This window comes from Pocillopora damicornis, chromosome 4, assembly GCF_964200805.1.
Source record: "Pocillopora damicornis chromosome 4, jaPocDami1.2, whole genome shotgun sequence".
In the NCBI taxonomy this organism is placed as follows: domain Eukaryota; kingdom Metazoa; phylum Cnidaria; class Anthozoa; order Scleractinia; family Pocilloporidae; genus Pocillopora; species Pocillopora damicornis.
The window spans coordinates 18,504,429-18,523,899 of record NC_142673.1 but is presented as its reverse complement, the minus strand read 5'-3'; the positions used below and the strand labels follow the sequence as shown (position 1 = coordinate 18,523,899).

At 37.2% G+C, this 19,471-nt stretch overlaps 2 long non-coding RNA genes across 10 annotated transcripts; one reads left to right on the top strand and one right to left on the bottom strand.

The window, feature by feature from the left end:
- Positions 1 to 1,379: 1,379 nt before the first annotated feature.
- Positions 1,380 to 6,944, top strand: LOC113668205 (uncharacterized). 3 transcript variants are annotated; one of them, XR_016186391.1, is made up of 6 exons: positions 1,380 to 1,609; positions 2,748 to 2,821; positions 3,231 to 3,281; positions 3,463 to 5,175; positions 6,248 to 6,295; positions 6,527 to 6,944. It is a non-coding gene; the product is annotated as an uncharacterized LOC113668205 (long non-coding RNA). The 3 variants fall into 3 exon arrangements; XR_016186392.1 differs by having other exon boundaries at positions 1,407 to 1,595; positions 2,748 to 3,281; XR_003445970.2 differs by having other exon boundaries at positions 1,407 to 1,609; positions 2,748 to 3,281.
- Positions 6,945 to 7,121: 177 nt separating this feature from the next.
- LOC113668220 (uncharacterized) lies at positions 7,122 to 18,435 on the bottom strand. 7 transcript variants are annotated; one of them, XR_016186387.1, is made up of 9 exons: positions 18,250 to 18,435; positions 17,102 to 17,258; positions 13,366 to 13,455; positions 13,196 to 13,254; positions 9,686 to 11,903; positions 8,839 to 8,958; positions 8,211 to 8,264; positions 7,665 to 7,722; positions 7,122 to 7,343 (listed from the first exon to the last, which is right to left on the bottom strand). It is a non-coding gene; the product is annotated as an uncharacterized LOC113668220 (long non-coding RNA). The 7 variants fall into 7 exon arrangements; XR_016186388.1 differs by lacking the exon at positions 13,196 to 13,254 and having other exon boundaries at positions 9,686 to 9,778; positions 10,741 to 11,903; positions 18,250 to 18,433; XR_016186386.1 differs by having other exon boundaries at positions 13,196 to 13,455.
- Positions 18,436 to 19,471: the final 1,036 nt, after the last annotated feature.

Sequence of the window (19,471 nt, the reverse complement as noted above, 5' to 3'; positions counted from 1 at the left end):
TCGAGTGGAAAAATAAATTAATTCTGTTTTAATAGAAAAAATGTTAAAATTGTGATGAGCAAATAAGAAAGTAATTTTTTTTTTATGTCTGAGACAATTATGATCTGTTATAGCCACAAATCTTCGCTAGTAGACTTATTCATTGTTTACCGGTCAAAATTACCTTTTGCAAAAAGGACAAAGTGCACGCGACAATTTCGAAAGGTAATCTGGGTATCCGATCGCTCTGACGAAGGGCTAACGCTCGAAACATCAGCTTTTTTACCCTTTACGGTGGCCAATTTACGTTTTCAACTCAGTTGTTAACACTAAATTACCTGCTATACTCTCCTACCGACGCAGCACCACAGTTTCTTTAGAAACTTACCCCCTTTATTTTGAAGTCAATTTAAACTGGTTAATATAGAGGTAAATTTCAACTTCAACAACACTTTCTCGAAAGAGCTAATGATCAGGTATTAGAGTTTTTTTGATGACACAAAGTAAAGTATATATTCTAAGATGGCACTGTACTGAATTGTTGCTTCGTGTATGAAAAACAAATGCTTCCCTTTTCGAATCAAAGTTCCAAAATTTTCAAATTAATTCAGTTCACGGCGATAATGAGTTTTTTATTAAATTAATATGTTTTTGGCCCAGTCTTTCTCTTGGTATCAGTCAGTTGTCAATCGTGAAGTACGATCGTCCAAGTGAGAGCAGTCCTGAAAGGGTTTGTTATCGAAAATGGCGATTGGCCTGAGCCGAAGTCATCAGAGTCGAGTGAACTATTGATTTTTAGTTGAACGTTACAAGATCTCTTTGTAAAAGTTATTGGTCAGTTTTGTAGTAAATTGGCTGTTCGTCCGTCGTTCAGTCGGCAAGGCTATAGCTAGTTTGTCCTGTTTGGTCCGTATAGGAAAAGGGAAAAAGAAAGGTAAAGGAGGGAAAAGAAGAGAAAAAGAAATGCAAAAAAAGTTGGACGTAGCTAGGGTTCGAACCTTAAAGCTTCGGACTCAATCCTTTACGCTAGGTACGCAGAACGTACGAACCGGCAAAGTTTTGAATGAAAATACATTGGATGCATATATATTACATGTATTCTATTAATCTTCTGCCCTGTCCCCAATCTGTCAATATTGACCGGTGTACAAACACTCATCTAATCTAGCCCTTTTGTCGCAATTTTGGCATCGATAAGAGATGTTAAATTAACCCCTCTGCATTTTAAAACACATTGTCTTTTTAGTGCATTACTCTTCAAGTACACAACAGAAGGCACGTGCAGTTATAGAATGGCACCTATTACGAAAGGTTTTCAACTTGTTGACAGATCGAAACGCATATTCCGGCGCATTTGCGCGTGTAGCATGACGCAATTTTCGTCACAAACGAAAAATACTGGGATCTAGAAGAAAGTAACCACAACATGGCGGCCTTTTTGAGTTACATTGTAAGTTGATGAGGATTGAACTGCCAATTCTGGTACCACAACATGAGCGAAAGTGGCTCTTCACAGATCTCGCGTATGTTATCTACTGTTTGATGGTGCTTATATGGAAAATGTGCCTGAAAAGCAATTGGAAAGCTCTTAAATGGAGACAACGTGAGACAGTCAGGTAAAATACTGGAGGTGAGCACTGCTCCATGGGCATAACGAATCATTTTATCTCTGCTTCCTGTCACTTTTAGTAGCGAAGCAAGCCTTCCCTCTTGACCGATGCAAAGGTAGCCGTTAGGTCATTGCGTTACTAGAGAGTTTTGGGTCCACGTTTGGAGTGTCAACTGCAAACGTCAAACCGCGGTCAGCAGTTGGTAAAATTTCCGCACAGCCCCATAATATTGTAAAACAAATCTGTTTTCCCAATGGCGATGTATTGTTTTATTCATTGTTTTCTCTATCCAAGAACTGAATGCATAATGTAGTATGGGGCTGTGCGAAAATTTTAACCAGCAGTTTGTGGTTAGAAGTTAGAACTTTAAAGACTTTCGGCTTTTTAGATCGACGTCGGATTTCACCTGAAAAAATCAACATGTACGCCGCCATCTTGAATAACACAAAGGGTAGAAATCCTTTATTTTAAACACAAAATGTTGCTAAAAGATTGGTTTTCTAGCGTCCCAAACGCAATGGTTATAAAGAAAAGACTTCACTTTACATATATTCATAGGAAATACGTGAGAACTTTCGAATAGGACAACAAAAAGGGAGGGAGTTCAACTACCTGAAATTGCCTTGCCCGAAGTTCAAACGTGGACAGCAAACGGCAAATGTGACCGCTGGAGTCTGGTCACATGACTCCTCTGGACGTTTGTGGTCACGCGTATTCAGAAACAAATGTGGATCTAAAACTCCCTATTAGCTATCTTAGAATTTCCCCATATAGGGATGCAAAGGTAGTCGTCAAGTCATTACATCACTGGCTATCGTAGAGTTTTCCTCTATACTGATGCAAAGGTAGCTGTTAAGTCATTTTGTTACTGGCTATCCTAGAATTTCTTTATATACCAAGGCATAGGTAGCCATTATGTCATTGCGTTTCTGGCCATCTTAGAATTTCCCTATATACCAACGCAAAGGTAGCTGTTAAGTTATGGGGTAACTGCCTACCTCAACACCGATAATTGATAAATTTAATTAAATATATAACTTATTAATTACTGGCATTGAGGTATAAAATAAATGCGAACTTAACTAGAGGCTATAAAAATTTTACGTATATAGACAAACAGAACAACAAGATTTGTGATTGTCATAATTCCCCTTACAGGCATGATTGACAGTAACTCAGATGTTCCTTCAATGGATTAATGTATTTTAACATCCCATAAAACATTAAAAAAGGTGAGTGTAGAATATCAGAATAGACCAAGAATATTGCACATTTCTTGATAGGTTTTGGGTTAAAATCATTTGTTAAGAGATTATTTGAGGAAAAAATTTCAGCTTAGAAGGTGACATAAGAAAAAGGAGACTATCCAAGCTGAACTGTGGTCAAGCTATGATATTCTTTATTGCTTTCATGGTATATTTTAAATATAGCATCTTTAGGTTTTCAATTTAATGCCACTTTGGTGAATAGTAATTCTTTAAAATTTATTGATAGCACCAAAATGTTTATGACATGATGTTGATTGTTAAGATTGCATTACAAGGGTTACAAGGTACAAGTAAGATACATTTAGCTGCTATTGGTTAATAAAACATTAATTTTTTTTGGTTGAAAAGCAATATTCCTAAGCTTCTTTTGCAGATGAGTTCCAAGTAGGAAAATGGAAATGGAGCATTTGCAGCCAATTTTCAGGTACAGCAACAAAACTTTGTATAAATGACACAAGGCACATGTATAAATGACACAAGGGACCCCAAGTGACCACATAGAAGCTCAATTCTTGGGTTTGCCAGAGAAGTCCTTTAACTCAAGAATTTAGAACATCTTAACTTGTCTGAACTTCAATTTCTTTCTATTTCTCTTTATTTTGCAGGTATTTCTGACCCCTTTGAGAAAGAGGTGATTACAAAATGTAAGCATTGAAGGCTAAGATGGTAAGACTTGGTCCCCTAAAATAAAAGAGAGGAGAGTTTGAAAACTGTTTTGGAAACTGGACTGTCTTGCTGCGCTGAATAGATCTTGAACTGTGTATAAGAGATGGGTGACTAACAGCTGACCTGCTTTGGAGTCAGCTTCACCCATAAAGTCTCTTCCTCAGCCTTGATCTGTGATGCTAAGACTTGGTCCACCAAAAAACAAAGAGAAGAGAGTGAAAATTGTTTTTGAAACTGAACTGTCTTGCTGCACTGAATGGATCTTGAACTGTGTATAAGAGATGGATGACTAACAGCTGACCTGCTTTGGAGTCAGCTTCACCCATAAAGTCTCTTCCTCAGCCTTTATCTGGGGTGCCAAGACTTGGTCCACCAAAAAACAAAGAGAAGAGTGTGAAAACTGTTTTGGAAACTGGACTGTCTTGCTGTGCTGAACGGATCTTGAACTGTGTATAAGAGATGAGTGACCTGCATGGAGTGAGCTTCGCCCATAAAGTCTCTTCCTCAGCCTTGATCTGGGATGCCAAGACTTAGTCCACCAAGAAACAAAGAAAAAGAGTGTGAAAACTGTTTGGAAACTGGACTGTCTTGCTGCACAGAACGGATCTTGAACTGTGTATAGGAGATGGGTGAGTAATGGCTGACCTGCAATGGAGTGAGCTTCGCCCATAAAGTCTCTTCCACAGCCTTGATCGGTGATGCTAAGACTTGGTCCACCAAAAAACAAATAGAAGAGTGTGAAAACTGTTTTCGAAACTGAACTGCGTCGCTGTGCAAAATGGATCTTGAACTGTGTGTAAGAGATAGGTGACTAACAGCTGATCTGCTTTGGAGTCAGCTTCACTCACAAAGTCTCTTCCTCAGCCTTGATCTGTGATGCTAAGACTTGGTCCACCAAAAAACAAAGAGAAGAGAGTGAAAATTGTTTTTGAAACTGGACTGTCTTGCTGCGCTGAATGGATCTTGAACTGTGTATAAGAGATGGGTGACTAACAGCGGACCTGCTTTGGAGTCAGCTTCACCCATAAAGTCTCTTCCTCAGCCTTGATCTGTGTGCTAAGACTTGGTCCACTAAAAAACAAAGAGGAGTGTGAAAACTGTTTTCGAAACTGAACTGTGTCGCTGTTCAAAATGGATCTTGAACTGTGTGTAAGAAATAGGTGACCAATAGTTGACCTGTAATGGAGTCAGCCTCACCCGTAAAGTCTCTTCCTCAGCCTTGATCTGATTTTGGAAACTGGACTGTCTTGCTGTGCTGAATGAATCTTGAATCACCAAAAAACAAAGAGAGGAGTGTGAAAACTGTTTTCGAAACTGAACTGTGTCGCTGTGCAAAATGGATCTTGAACTGTGTGTAAGAGATAGGTGACCAATAGCTGACCTGTATTGAAGTCAGCCTCACCTGTAAAGTCTCTTCCTCAGCCTTGATCTGATTTTGGAAACTGGACTGTCTTGCTGTGCTGAATGAATCTTGAACTGTGTCGGAGTCTAGGTCCACCAAAAAACAAGGAGAAGAGAGTTAAGATTGTTTCAGAAACTGAAGGGATCTTGAACTGTTTACAAGAGATGGGTAGTTAAAAGGTTACCCACAAAGGAGTCAGTTTCACCCACCAAATCTCCTGAGATGCAAAGATTGGGTCCTCAATAAAAAGGTAAAAAGCTATTTCAGGCACTGGACTTCAATTCTTATATGGGCTGGTAAATATTTTTCCCAGCCCATGGAGACTAAGCAAGTCATGTTTTCTCAGTGAGGAATTTTCTTTGATTGATATAGCACAGCCCCACTCACTTTGCCAAATTAAAAAAAATGCATGTAAACTGTAGGATTATGATTGCATTCAACAAAGTATCATGCAATTTGAAAGTTACCGTAAAGATTGAATAGTGAGATTTTATTTTCTTGTTTCTGTTCCTGGATTCAATTATCTATGCACTGGACAGTAAAGAACACGGTTGACGTGCCTGATTAAAATTAGTAGAAATTACTTTTTTTTATTATTCTTTAAAGTAGAGCAATTTTTATTGCCAGGTTTCCAAAGTAATCAAGGCTTGCGCAGGCTTAATCTATCTCACTAGTGGTTTAAAGCCCTTGAACCACCTCCCGCTCTCGAGAACAGTTGCGTCAATTTAATTCGAATTTTTTATAGGAAACAACCTCATTCGTACTTAATTTCGTGGGTACTTAATTTCGCGATTTTGTCGAGACAGTATTTTGCGGGATTATAGTTTCGCGATTTCATCAAGCATGAAAGTAGGGCATCAGATTTCACGATTCAAGCTTTCTCAACTTTAATTTGTTTTTTCAAAATGTAAAGTGTTGAAAATAAATTCCGTCATTTTGGAACAGATAATGTCCGCGGACTAACATACGTGCATATTTTCGCGCCATCTCGCGCCATCCGTTTATAGATTTGGACAGTTGGCTATTTTGTACCGTAAAACAGCCTGTTTCACCGGCCGGCTGTGCGTCCTACGCTCCTCTGCCTGCTTTACCTCGCTCTGCAACTCGTGAAATTAATCAGGGACACCACACTTCAAACTTCTTCTAAAATACATTTCTTTGTTCATTAAAAATTTGCTTATCTTATGTGGTTTTAACAATGTAGTCTCTATAATTGAGAAAGTACAATTGTTGTTTAATGTTTTAAAAAGGTTAACATCAGCAAAAATTGTCAGTACCATAGAATATCGTTTTATGAGTTTTGTGTATTTTTCGTCTTTCAGGTAACACGAAGATTACAACTTTATTAAGAATTTCATGGTAGACTGATGGTAAGTGTAATTACAGTTCAACGTGTAGTTGTAATTCTGTTTTAAAGGTTCCTTTGATTTTCGCAAAAGTGTTGCCGCGTGGAATAGTCGAGAGAAACGAATAAACCCATTTCTTTTATTTATATTGTAAGAACTCTCGTTTATGGGTTTCAGTTAAAAAGACATGCGCAGTGATGTCATATTTTTATCCTAGTGTTTCAATATTGCTCATTCGAGGTTCTCTTTACATAGATTTCATGAAGGATAGCCATCTAAAGAAACCAAGAACAAATGTCAACCTCCTCCACGCCCATCTCTTGATGGCAGTTTTTAAGAAGTTGTAAAAACTGTCTATTTCGTGGTAACGACATCTTGCAATACGTATGTGTCTTAAGACAGACGTTTGGTTTAGAAATGCATGCGTTTGAAATAAGCGTCACTACCACAAGGTAGACAACTTTTAAAGAGAATTAAGAAAATGGACCCCAGAGGTGGGTGTGGTGGGGGAGGATGGATGGAGAAAAAAAACTGTATCAAATAATTGTAATATTACTGTATTATATGATTATAAGAACAAGATTGTAATATTACCATTGTAATAGATATTAAAATATTGTACAGTAATAATTTACTGTAGTGCTAGTGTATTAAAAGTTGTTTGTACCATAAGGAAGATGACTTGTAACATGACTTATGAAAACTGACCAAATGTGGCGGGTATGGGGAGAGGTGGTGGACAGGTAGATAAGTGTTATAAACTTTCTAATAGAAGGGGGTGTGGTGGGGGATGGTGGACGGATCGACCCCCAATTTTTCATTTTATTCACTGAATTGGGGAGAGGTGGGAGAATGGGGAGAGGTGGTGGACAGGTAGATAAGTGTTATAAACTTTCTAATAGAAGGGGGTGTGGTGGGGGATGGTGGACGGATCGACCCCCAATTTTTCATTTTATTCTCTGAATTGGGAGTCGATCCAATTTTGTTTTGTTTTCAAGATTGATATTTGTCACTGGTCTAATTCTTAAGGTGATCGTGTTCCTTGGTATCAGCTTCGGGTGGTGGAAGAAACCTGCAAAATTGGGAAATGAAATTAAGACCAAGAATTTGAGCTAAAGAACGTTACCTGCCTTCATACTTTGTCAGACTTTTACCAAAAGGATGACAAACGAACTTTTCCCGCCAAAAAACAAACCCCCACAAGCTTCTGTCTAACTAGGGCACTCAAGGACTTGGAAACATGTTCAATTCAGAAAATACACTGTATCCGCATGCGTCCTAAATAAACCTTCACCACAAGGACAACAAAAATGTTTCCTGACAAATCACCATCAAACGCTCACATGAATATTACAAACAAGTTTCCGTTTAAATGAACAACAAAGCTACACACCAGAATAAAAGGTAATCTCGTCTCTCTTGATCTTCTACACCTATGATCTTTAAGGCAGCTGAAAGAGGAAACGTAAACGATAATTATATACATAAAATTGTCAGACCATTTATGGACCATCATAACAAGAAATGTACAAGTTTCCGTTCAACTATACCACAACAAGAAAACTCATCAAATCTGAACTTTTAACTCTAACTTCCTGGCTTCTTACAGACCAGCAAAACGAAACGATAACATTTTTAGACCTCTAGTTTCGGTTAAATAATTTTTTTTACACTTGAGCAACAACTGGAAATGAAATTTTCAAGGCCAAAAGATAAAAACTTAAACCAATCAGTCAAGTTGGAAATAAAGAAATATCTTGGCAGTTCTGACACTTTCTTTGTCATGTCAATTTTTTTTAGATAATCTAAAATATTTGAGAAGCAACTAAAGAATCGACACATTTAGAGATGAAATTAAAAATATTTTCAGACCAAACCTAAAGGATTGACTTTGAGGCATTTCTTTTTAACTAAATCAAAAGATCAAGTAACTACCTACCGTTTTCAGGGTGAATGAGCAATATATTATTTCTGCGACAGATTGCCTCTTACCCTTGAAAAAAGAGATAAAAAGTCAGATCTTCCCCAAAGCAGCTCATCCACCAAAAGCAAAATTTCACAAGTGAAAGACGGCCGCAATCTTGCATTAAATCATATTCTCCATCAATCTTAGTTCTACAATCATAAATACATCATGTCACTAAATAAGAACACTGTACAAAACCAGTTTCACTTAACTGTACAAGTGTAAAAAAACTTAATACCAAGATCGTCAAAGATATCGGAGTAAATGCTCAAGTTTTCCAAGATAAACTGGAAATACTTTAAATTTAGTGTTAACAACTGAGTTGAAAACGTAAATTGGCCACCGTAAAGAGTAAAAAAGCTGACGTTTCAACCGATGGCCCTTCGTCAGAGCGATTGACAAAGGGCTATCGCTCGAAACATCAGCTTTTTTACTCTTTACGGTGGCCAATTTACGTTTTCAACTCAGTTGTTTACACTAACTTACCTGCTATACTCTTCGACCGAAGCAGCACTCCCTTTAATGAAAACAATTTTGGCGGGTTTTTTATTTTTCTCTGGCAATCTGAAGTAAACTACATAACACAAATATATTTAATCACCTTGGGAACACGAGTCCTGAACGCGATAGTTTGGAATGTTAGCAAATCTCTCCCTTTCCACGCTAATAGTTTCTTGGACCTTTTATTTTCTTCTTTCCTTCCTTTACAATCTGAAGGAAACTTTACAACATACAGAAAAAAAATGAATCTATTTTCTCCATCATATGTAACTGGCAATAAATCAATAAATTATCAGTTCAAGTGTACTGTTTAAGATTAATTAACAACACAGAAATATTAAAAAAAAAACTGGAAGAGCTAAAGAAATAACAACGATTTCTGTTCTCGACGTTCAACAATAACACATCAATTATACTGAAAAAAGCAACAATAATAATAACAATAATTTTACAACAGCGGCAACCAGAAAACAATTAACAACTGTACATCGTTTGCCAGCATCATAAAATAGAAATCTATGTAAACCAAGACGGCGATGGAAACGATAACGTGATGAAACAAAAGAATTGAATCAGCACGCTTATAGTTCAGCAGGAACCCCGACAGCAAATTGTGAACGCATCTTCTTGGAAGTCGACGACACCTCCACATCAAAGCTGAATAGGAGGTCGGATGTCATTCACGACGATAAAGAATTCGAGCCACTCCCAAACTTCTTAAGACAAATGTAAAATTACTTTGTAAACAATTTTTTTCACAATCAGTCTAACCGGGAAAACGAAATCTGTATGTGGCAAATGTAGACACTGGTCCGCCCTTGTTCGTTAGGTTGAAATAAATTGTGACTACAAACATTCATTTTGGAAATAGGGAACGTAATGACACCTCTTAGTCTGTATTAAATCGAATTTCAATCAAATCCCAGTCACAGTAAACAAAACCATACCCGGCCCTCCTTCCTTTCTTTAATTTAGATGCCTGCTTTTGACGTGAAAGTGATCTTGAGTCTATTTCCTTCCCCTTCACTTCCTTCCAAAATCTAAAAAAGATCCGAGAAAGAAGGACATCAAAACCTCTAAACTCACAACTCTCATCTACAGAAAAGACACGGAATCATGACACACCAAAGAAAAGAGCTAACACAGATGGGATGACCTCGAATTAAGATATTACATGCAACAACATGAAAACTATCGAAAAACAAACAAACAAACAACCGAAAACATTTAAACAAAAAAAAAACCATAACATTAATTAACGGGTAACACGAATATATGTAATTACATTTCCAGGCTCCTCGAAACTCAACTCATGAAAACTAAATTCTCAGTCTTTGGAGATGTGACGGCATCGTGAATAGCAATTTTATAGCTGTCATAATTAAATCATTGAAACTAAAATAAATGTCTCTATAAATATCACTGGTTCTGCTTTGACTCGAACGAAAAGAAAACAAATGGTCGGGAAAAAGTCAAATTTCACAATATGTTTGTTTCTTCACCAGCGTGCAGATTAAGGAAATTGTATTGACTACAAATTTTAGCACGAAAATCAATATTTCTTTTGCTAGTTACAAAAAAATAAGTTAAAAGGCGCCAGGGACTGGTATAAATACCACTCAAAGGAAAGTACTTTTCGCACGCGCTGATTGACTAGATCGGAGATGATTGGCACTTTTCGTTCTCAAGTTAATATGAGAAACAAAACGGGCATGTACAAAAATCCGAAACAGTAAAACGAAACGAAACAAGCGAAACCACTGAAACGAACAGAGCGAAATGATCGAAAAGAAACGAACTTAATGACCGAAACGACGAGAGCGAAATGACCGGAACGATCAAAAGAATATACAAAAAGATAAAAAAAAGGGTCAATAATAATAATAATAATAATAATAATAATAATAATAATAATAAATAAATAATAATAATAATAATAATAATAATAATAAAATAAAATGAATGCCTAGTGTCAGGCGTTAGCCGACATAAGTCGTCTCACTTCGATTATGGTCTATTCCTGATGTATCTCAAAGAAATTCTCTCAATTGTCGTCGGCTTGGCGCGAGGCGTCGAGCTAACCTTAATTACAAAAAAAAAAAAAAAAGTCACGAACATATACGGTGTCAATGAATACTGTCTTCTGTTTATCCCTCTCCTTTCCCTACACGCTTTTGGTATTCAATATGGCTGGCGTCCCGTCCTAGAAACTACATTTAAGTTTCAAATTATAGTTCACCTGATCGCGTGGAGGAAAAATAAAGTTTCGTGAGACGGCCGTATTATTTAAGAGCCTTAAATGCGAGAGAATATCTAAAGTGACATTTCCCCCTCCACTCATCTCGATCGTTGTATAGTCACCGTAGTTTTCTTTTGGTCATAACGATCGTTTCGTTTGGATCGTTCTGCTTGTTTCGCTTGTTTCGTTTCGGTCGTTTCGTTTTGCTCTTTTGGGTTTTAGTTTATGCCAACCAAATGGCGTCCCTTTCGCTTAGGTTTCCGCAACAGACATTTTTACCGATACTAAAAGACGATGCCACACCCGAGAACAAAAAAAAAGGCAACGAAGTTTGATCTACAGTAATATGTAGTAAGTTTCTTAATCTTTCCAACCCCAAATGTCCGGCGTGGGGAAATACTGTATCAAACTACGGTGCCTTGTTTATATTGGAGACCACTATATCATAGTAAGAATGAATCACCCACTTTTTAACAATATGGATTCAACCAAAAAATTAATTCCTCTCTTGAATTAACTAAGTCAGTGCTTCTTTAGCTTTCATTTTCATAATAAAGCTTGACGGAAATCTCCACTTCGTTAAAGTTTACTTATATTTTGAGGGGAGCGAGGTTTCAAAATTTCCAAGCTTTTGACAAAAGGAAAGTAAGTTTTGGTCAGCTAGTTATTCAGATTGGATGATGTCGAATAAAACAATAATTCATTTTCAAATGATAAATATGAGTAACTATACAACGACGGTGACTTCAGTCAAACGAGCTGACGGTGTCGAATTTATCATGCATCGCACGAAATACTCTTGGGGTACTTATTCAAACATAACTTACCTGAATGATGAGGACATTACGCAGCTAGCGACTTTCAATCCACCCTTATACCAATTAAAATCTGGTAAAATTAGTCTCTTCAAGCAATCCCCTGTTTACCTGAAATACATCAGCACAAAAGAGTTTCTCATGAGTTGTGCCTCTTGATAATTTCAACAAATTTTACAATGGCAGGGCGAGGAAGTATTGTAAGGCTTAAATTCACTGCAATTGTAAATCGAAATGAAATAGCGGCACTGATTCACAAACTACTGCACCGAGTTAACTTCAAATCACATGCAAATTTTGTCCATGGCTTTAGTGGCGTCGCCCCCAGTACCTCCTCGCGTTACCTCGCGGATACCTTTGTGAATCCATGGTCCGAACACCTAGCCTCTGAGACACGTAGCCAGTCAGTCAAACTTTAACTCAGTCAGTAAGCCAGTCACTCAGTCAGCCAGTTAGTTTTAAAGTGTTTCTGCCATTCAGCCAGTCAGTTTGTGGCGTACCCTTGGCAAACCAGTCTATTGGTCAAGTTGACCAAGCAGAAAGTCCGTCATTTTCCTCAGAAAACCCACTTAAACAATTAAGCACAACTGATTTGCTGATTGTTTCAATTAACTTTGGAATATCTATATAACCGTGTCAATTCATTCAGCAACCATGACATGTTTCCTGAGAGAGAAAAGCTTCAGCCTATCTTCAGGGCTCTCAAGTTTAGGGTTTCTGCATTTAAAAGTCATACTCAGCTCACAGTTAAGTAAATCAGGTATTTCCATTAACTTACAACAGTGGACCAACTCAAGAAAGCTTGTAATTCCCCTCCTACCAGAGAACCCTTTTATCAATATTTTCTTCAATTAATCCTTGTAATAGATCTTTAATGGTAAAATAAAACATGGTGCTATTAATCTGCAGTTCACTATTATAAATAGTATTCATCTACTCACAATCATTAAAAATAATAAACATGCTTGGTGAGAGAAACAGTGGTTTGGTGGTCAGGTGCCCAGAACTCTGGGTCAGTTGTGGGTGTGATATTATCTTAGAAAAGACACTTTACTTTCACTTTACATCCAGGATGAATAAAAAGAGTACAGGGAAAATGTCAAGGAAAGCTCTGACAGAGTACTAAGGAAACCTGTGCTTTGGCAGAATGGGCAATCTTACTTATAAGCTGACTTAGCTCTTTGTTACCTACTTGTGATGTTGCACCACCTTATAAGAATACATTTTCTGCATGAAAGGTTGTTCATACAGCTGAATTGAGTTGCACCTCTGTTATTGTTAAGTAAACATTCTTTTGAGACAATTTTAAACCTCGCTGGTGGATATTAAAAGTATATAATTTCTACCCATATATTGAACAATAGGTCGTACAATCATCAAATTCCCATCAAAAGTCAGTGTACCTTCATTTTTCATGAGATCAATTCCATTTCTCTTTAGCAATTTTTGGAATAATATGCTCCTCAAAAAAAAAAAGAAAAATGAGATTTCCATTTGAACTTAATTGATTTATCCACTTATCAATTATTTATCTCACTGGCCCAATAGCCATTGTTACTCAGTTGAGTCTCACCTGATAATATTTCACAACTGAGAATGCCAGCTGTTAGCTGCCCATCATCAAATGAAGTCCTCTTCCTATGTAGGCATAACTTATAAGTAACTGAAAAAAAAGGAAAGAAACAATTAGAAAGAAGAAAGGATTTCAAACTAAGCTATATCTTTCTTCTTTCAATTAATGAAAGTAACAAAATCTGTGATTCAAAGAAATTACTACATGGGGAAGTGGATAAAAGTTCAAGCTTCGAGTGTTGATTGTAGTCTCTAACAAAGAAGCTTGGAAAACAAGTGAGCCATGAACACAAACTTACTTGTATTCAAATGCCGACATAATCTGTTCTCTTCATTGTATACATATATTTCAATGAAGGGGTAAGTTTCTAAAGAAACTGTGGTGCTGCGTCGGTGGGAGAGTATAGCAGGTAATTTAGTGTTAACAACTGGGTTGAAAACGTAAATTAGCCACCGTAAAGAGTAAAAAAGCTGACGTTTCGAGCGTTAGCCCTTCGTCAGAGCGATTAGAGGAATTGTGGGTTGTGTATGGATTTATATGTAGAAAGTGGAGCTACGCCATTGGTGGGAATATGGTGACGAAAAAACAGGAATAAATTAGTTGAATGAAAAGCGCTCGTTGATTCCGTGGGGATTAAGGGTGCCGATTTGAAATATAAATTTTTGTTCTAGTGTTTTACGGCTTTCCGAACTGCCTAGATGTAAGGAAAGGCCGCAAACTGCCATATGCTGTTTAGAATGATAAGGAAGGTTAAAGTGTCTAGCGACTGGCTTGGATGCGTCCTTGTCATTTATTTCCACATCGCGAAGGTGTTCTCGGAATCGGTCACCCAGTCGTCTTCCTGTCTCGCCGATGTATAACTTATTGCAATAAGTGCAAGTTATGCAGTAAATAACATTGGCGGAGGTACACGTAAAGTGATCAATGATCTTAATGGATCTTTTGGGTCCCGATATTTTCTCTACGTTGTGAATGAAAGGACAAGTTTTGCATCGTGAGCGAGCGCATTTAAAAGTTCCAGATTGGTCATTGGTTTGAAATGAACTCCTGACTAAAAAGTTGCCTATGTTTTTGTCACGTTTGAATGAAATAAGTGGGGGTTGCGAAAAGATAGTGCCAGTCTCTGAATCGTTTTGGAGTAATTTAAAATTTTTAAGAATGATAGATTTAACTGCGTGGTTGTGAGGGTGAAATGTAAGAGTAAATGGAATGCGATCCGTGTTCTCCTTCTCGGCCGTTTGTAGTGCTGCCTGTCGATCGATTTGTTGGGCACGGTGGTAGCCCGCTTGAACGACAGAAACAGGATAGCCGCGTTTATCGAAAAACCAGTTTTTAACAACTCCTCTAATCGTTTTTCACAATTCCTCTAATCGCTCTGACGAAGGGCTAACGCTCGAAACGTCAGCTTTTTTACTCTTTACGGTGGCTAATTTACGTTTTCAACCCAGTTGTTAACACTAAATTACCTGCTATACTCTCCCACCGACGCAGCACCACAGTTTCTTTAGAAACTTACCCCTTCATTGAAATATATGTATACAATGAAGAGAACAGATTATGTCGGCATTTGAATACAAGTAAGTTTGTGTTCATGGCTCACTTGTTTTCCAGGCTTCTTTGTTAGAGACTACAATTAACACTCGAAGCTTGAACTTTTATCCACTTCCCCATGTAGTAATTTCTTTGAATCACAGATTTTGTTACTTTCATTAATTGAAAGAAGAAAGATATAGCTTAGTTTGAAATCCTTTCTTCTTTCTAATTGTTTCTTTCCTTTTTTTTCAGTTACTTATAAGTTATGCCTACATAGGAAGAGGACTTCATTTGATGATGGGCAGCTAACAGCTGGCATTCTCAGTTGTGAAATATTATCAGGTGAGACTCAACTGAGTAACAGTGGCTATTGGGCCAGTGAGATAAATAATTGATAAGTGGATAAATCAATTAAGTTCAAATGGAAATCTCATTTTTCTTTTTTTTTTTGAGGAGCATATTATTCCAAAAATTGCTAAAGAGAAATGGAATTGATCTCATGAAAAATGAAGGTACACTGACTTTTGATGGGAATTTGATGATTGTACAACCTATTGTTCAATATATGGGTAGAAATTATACACTTGTAATATCCACCAGCGAGGTTTAAAATTGTCTCAAAAGAATGTTTACTTAACAATAACAGAGGTGCAACTCAACTCAGCTGTATGAATAACCTTTCATGCAGAAAATGTATTCTTATAAGGTGGTGCAACATCACAAGTAGGTAACAAAGAGCTAAGTCAGCTTATAAGTCAGATTGCCCATTCTGCCAGAGCACAGCCGGGTTGCCTTAGCACTCTGTCAGAGCTTTCCTTGACATTTTCCCTGTACTCTTTTTATTCATCCTGGATGTAAAGTGAAAGTAAAGTGTCTTTTCTAAGATAAAATCACACCCACAACTGACCCAGAGTTCTGGGCACCTGACCACCAAACCACTGTTTCTCTCACCAAGCATGTTTATTATTTTTAATGATTGTGAGTAGATGAATACTATTTATAATAGTGAACTGCAGATTAATAACATCATGTTTTATTTTACCATTAAAGATCTATTACAAGGATTAATTGAAGAAAATATTGATAAAAGGGTTCTCTGGTAGAGAAAAACCAGTTTTTCGATAAACGCGGCTATCCTGTTTCTGTCGTTCAAGCGGGCTACCACCGTGCCCAACAAATCGATCGACAGGCAGCACTACAAACGGCCGAGAAGGAGAACACGGATCGCATTCCATTTACTCTTACATTTCACCCTCACAACCACGCAGTTAAATCTATCATTCTTAAAAATTTTAAATTACTCCAAAACGATTCAGAGACTGGCACTATCTTTTCGCAACCCCCACTTATTTCATTCAAACGTGACAAAAACATAGGCAACTTTTTAGTCAGGAGTTCATTTCAAACCAATGACCAATCTGGAACTTTTAAATGCGCTCGCTCACGATGCAAAACTTGTCCTTTCATTCACAACGTAGAGAAAATATCGGGACCCAAAAGATCCATTAAGATCATTGATCACTTTACGTGTACCTCCGCCAATGTTATTTACTGCATAACTTGCACTTATTGCAATAAGTTATACATCGGCGAGACAGGAAGACGACTGGGTGACCGATTCCGAGAACACCTTCGCGATGTGGAAATAAATGACAAGGACGCATCCAAGCCAGTCGCTAGACACTTTAACCTTCCTTATCATTCTAAACAGCATATGGCAGTTTGCGGCCTTTCCTTACATCTAGGCAGTTCGGAAAGCCGTAAAACACTAGAACAAAAATTTATATTTCAAATCGGCACCCTTAATCCCCACGGAATCAACGAGCGCTTTTCATTCAACTAATTTATTCCTGTTTTTTCGTCACCATATTCCCACCAATGGCGTAGCTCCACTTTCTACATATAAATCCATACACAACCCACAATTCCTCTAATCGCTCTGACGAAGGGCTAACGCTCGAAACGTCAGCTTTTTTACTCTTTACGGTGGCTAATTTACGTTTTCAACCCAGTTGTTAACACTAAATTACCTACATATATTTCAGTTACGTAAATGACACAATTTTGAAAAAAAAATATGTTCAATTCAAGATTAAATTCACATCCAACCAGCATACCTACAAATGTCAATTTGAATGAGTTCAGGCAATCTGTCACTGATTAGTCTTGACATTTCAATCAAGAACTCTCCCAAGAAACTCACCTCACATAATGAGCCAGAATCACAAAAAACTATGCAATATGAGCAAAGATGTGCAATACGCAATATATGCATAGATTCATGCATTCCTGTGAGTCTCAAGAAAGGTCTCTAATGTGTCCTGAGAAAGCTGAATTTGAGACTGATCACCATTCCTGTTCTGAAAAACTGAATAATGGTAAATAAGTATAAATAGATATGATAAAGTGGCAAAAAAAGAAGAGACTTGAGGTGCAACCTCACGATATGAACTCTTCAAGGAATGATGAATGACAAGGAAAATGTTTTCAAGGATGAAAACCAACTCTCTCACACTCTTCAAAGATGTCTGTAGTTCAGAATTCACTCAATTGTGTGTGTAGAAAATAGAAATTTCCTATGTCTTTAACATTTCTAGGGTAATTGGAGTGCTTCTCATTCTATTATTCAACCCAGAGATTTAAGGGATCCACTCCAAAGAAATGTGTGATACTCTAAATGTTATTTGCCACTAATGATAAAGCTGGTTACCATGACAACACCGTTACCTTCACAAATGTCATGTGCGATGAAGAAGCAAATTCACCCTGCACAAAAAGGGAATTCAGAAAGAGGGAAATTCTGGTATTTCATCAATTGTCACCACCCATTCATTTCAGGATATAGAATGTATAGTACAATAATTGAGCCATGGTATTGACATATTGTGACTTAAATTATGAAATAGACCCCTGCTTAAGATTGATACACAGTTCCACCTAACCAACATTTGTTTCTGCCAAGAAATGAAATTTAACATTTTGAAAAGAGAAAAAATAACATTTCTGTAGCACTAGTGGCATATCTTATGCCTTTAGTGAGAAAAACGTTGGTAAATAAAAGCAAAGTCAGACTGTCAATAACAAGAGTTCCATTAAAATAAAAATTGCATTATATATTGAACATATTTGAATGAATGGTACCTTGCTTCTGTTAAAGAATGTTCCCTTAGGAAATAAATTTTGAACTAAGTTTGTCATTTGGAGAAGTATCCATTCAAACCAGGCTGGGCAAAGTTGGTTCTGATAAAAAATATTTTTATTGATTGTGGAAATAATCTTTAACTAGGTCCACTAAATGGATGGTTTAACTTGAGGGAGCAACAAGGCGGCTTATGAGAAACTGAAGCTTACCTCGACCCTGAGTGCGCAACATGTGGGCTGTGCGTATGAGCTTAATAGTCATTCCTCTATTTCTCTATTTTGAAAGCAGCCATCGAAGACGTTTTTCAACGGTTTTTCTGTATCCGGACACAATTCCTTCCACGTTCCTCCAATCTTTCGCCGCCATGTTGAATTAAATAACTTGTTCTCAGTTCCTCTCTTTCATCACGAAAGGGAGAAGAAATGAGGCTTAGTCTGACGTATGCTCGATTTCCGCCTCTCTCTCATGACAGGTCTTCGCTCCTCCCCGATAGAATAAGTAAAGAAATAATTGAAGTCTTATTTTGAAATTGGGTGAATAAATTGACTAATTTCTCGTTATCCTCTTATAAAGTAGGCGTCTTAAAGATAACGCAAAGATTGTGATGAGGCACTGTAATTTACTGGTAAAAGAAAATAATCAAAGTGCTCTGTGAGCAAACTCGTGAATTGACACATGATTTTTTAGATTATGTTTAATGTTTAATATCTGGTTTAGGGAATTTTGTGGTTGATTGTCATATCTAGAGTACGAGCAGTAGTTCAGTGTTCGCTAATGTAGCAAAGAAACAAAGTAACGTTGGGATAAGAAGGCATTACAATTGAAATGATCATGCTATTACATTTGACAAGGTGGATGATGTCATGTGTTTTAAACGTCTATCATTTTTGTTTCTGGTTCAAAAGAAAAGGTTGGAAGTAAATGTGGGTGAAAAGTGAAATTTACTGGCTTTCGTTGTAAATATTAGAAAATCAAGGCAATACTGTCTTAATGAAAACATTAACGATTCCCTCTTTATCAAATGAGACAAACGGGAACGAGTTTTGAGTGATATAACTAAGCCAAGCCTGCCACCGTCATTTTAGATCTCCGCCTAGGTTGATTAAAGTCACGTGCTAGGCAACGTATAATCAATAACAAGATAGAATTTCATTTCAGGCCTATTTATCAATTTTACGGTGTGTAACTTTCGCATTTTAGTACGTTGTATGTATGTTGAATCTTCAAATTGTCTTGAAACTTAAAAGAAAATTGTTCTTTAAAAATTCACTGAAAATCGGTAGCTAAAATTGTTTGTTTAGGTGTTATTTGATTTTCGTGTTAACTTGTTATTTCGTCAGTCGCCGGCATCTTTTGTTGCTTCTCACAGGAAAAACACACGCGACGAAACGTAATGATCAATTTTGTCCTCAATCTCACGCTATAACAGAA